General features: G+C 36.3%; 1 non-coding gene across 1 annotated transcript; it reads right to left on the minus strand.

The window, feature by feature from the left end:
- Nucleotides 1-1,180: 1,180 nt before the first annotated feature.
- LOC131222653 (small nucleolar RNA R71) lies at nucleotides 1,181-1,287 on the minus strand. Its single transcript, XR_009160138.1, has one exon. It is a non-coding gene; the product is annotated as a small nucleolar RNA R71 (small nucleolar RNA).
- Between the last annotated feature and the right edge of the window lie 659 nt (nucleotides 1,288-1,946).

Consider the following 1,946-nt stretch of genomic DNA (forward strand, 5'->3'; position numbering starts at 1 on the left):
TCAGATTTAGATTTACATCTTCTTCTAGTTCTAGTTCTAGTTACTTTCAGAAGACACACAAGTCAGTCCCTGTGGATTCGACCCCGGTCTCACCGAGATTATTACTACATCGCGACCCTACAATTGGGGCTGTGAACAAGTTTTTGGCACCACTGCCGGGGACTAATGGTTGCATTTTTTTGAGATTAGCTAGTTTTGGAATTAGGTTAAGATTAGGGTTTTTTCAATTTCTATTTTTAGTTTAGGGTTTTTCTGAATTATTTTAGAAACTAACTTAGCTTTCTAATTCTAGATTTAGAAACTTTCCTAATTTGATTTTATAAACTAATTTTTCCGGTTTTTAGAAACTTTCTATTTTTTAGAAACTTTTGTTTTTCGTTTTTAGAAACTAGGTTGCTTTCAAATTATTATTTTGAGAAAGTAACTCATCTTTTTATTTTTATTTTTAGAAACTTTCTAATTTCAGAAATTTTATTTTAGAAACTGACTTGTTTTGTTTTGTTTTACAGGATCTTAATGTAGGAACTTATAATTTGGTAACTTCTTTCTAATTCCTTCTCTCTTTTTATTTTTAGATTTCTATTTCCCTTCTTTCTTTTAGGTTTAGATTAAAATCTGAAATTGAGGGCTAAGAGTGTTTCATGCGCAAGTGGGTCCGTGACAACAGTCAGTGTCTTTTAAGTGAAGGAGGATTGGTTGAGGGGTTATCTATCCATCACAGGATTAGACACCATCGAGATCCTTAGAGTTAATTAAGGTTATGGCTGCCAATCAACCGGAAAGACATCCTCAACCTAGGGTTGAGGAAGTCTAGGATGAGAATGAGGTACATCAAGCACCCCCGCCTCATACTTTATGAGATTATCTACAACCGGCGAGGTTGAGTACACCCTCATGCATGATTTTTTCAGAAAATACAGGACACATGGATATCAAGCCAGGGGCGATCCAATTCCTTCTAAAATTTTATGGGCTCGAATATGAAAATCTGTACCTACAGTTGAAAGAGTTTGACGAGATTATAGCCACTCTATACTTTCCAAACGTGTCCGATGACACAGTCAGGCTGAAACTCTTTCCTTTTTCTTTAAAATAGAAAGCTAAGACGTGGTTGCATTCATTATGGAATGACATGAGAAGAGAGTTCATAAAGAAAATTTTCCTATACCACAAAACAAACACCCTTAGAAAGTCAATCATGAACTTTGCCCAAAAGGAAGATGAAACATTCTTCCAATGTTGGGAGCCATTCAAGGATCTTATCAGTTCATGCCCACAACACAGTTTTGAAACGTGGCACATTACAAACTTTTTCTATGATGGACTGACATCTCCCATGTGCCAATTAGTCGAGACAATGTGTAATGGGGAATTCATGAATAAAAATGTTGATGATGTGTGGGACTACTTTGATAAGTTTGCTGAAAACACACAACCATGAGACATCTCCCTAAAATCAAGCACCATGTGTAGGCCGACTCAATCCAAGGAGAGAGATGGAATGTATCTCCTGAGAGAGGATGATGATATTAGTGATAAAGTGGCTAATCTCACTAGAAAACTTGAGGCCATGGAATTAAAGAAGGATAAGGCTAAGGAAACTGTTTACGGTATTTGTGCTTACAACATTCACACAATTGAAAATTGTATAACAATACCTGCCTTTCAAGAGGTACTGAATGAGAAATCTAATGCCGCGAATAATTACTAAAGACCTTTCAGTGGGCCCACCTCTAATACATATAATCCCAGCTAGAGAAATCATCCAAACTTCAGTTCGAGAAATAGACAAACTACTACACCTCAAGGATTCCCTAACCAAATTCCACATCATGGGAAACCTCAAGAAGATCTGATTTTAAAGCATCTTCAAAATCAAGAGATTTTCAATTTGGGTATGCTACAAGTCTTTTAAGATTGCACAAAGGCGATACCAGGACTTGAGA

Source organism: Magnolia sinica, chromosome 1 (genome assembly GCF_029962835.1).
Source record: "Magnolia sinica isolate HGM2019 chromosome 1, MsV1, whole genome shotgun sequence".
Lineage (NCBI taxonomy): Eukaryota > Viridiplantae > Streptophyta > Magnoliopsida > Magnoliales > Magnoliaceae > Magnolia > Magnolia sinica.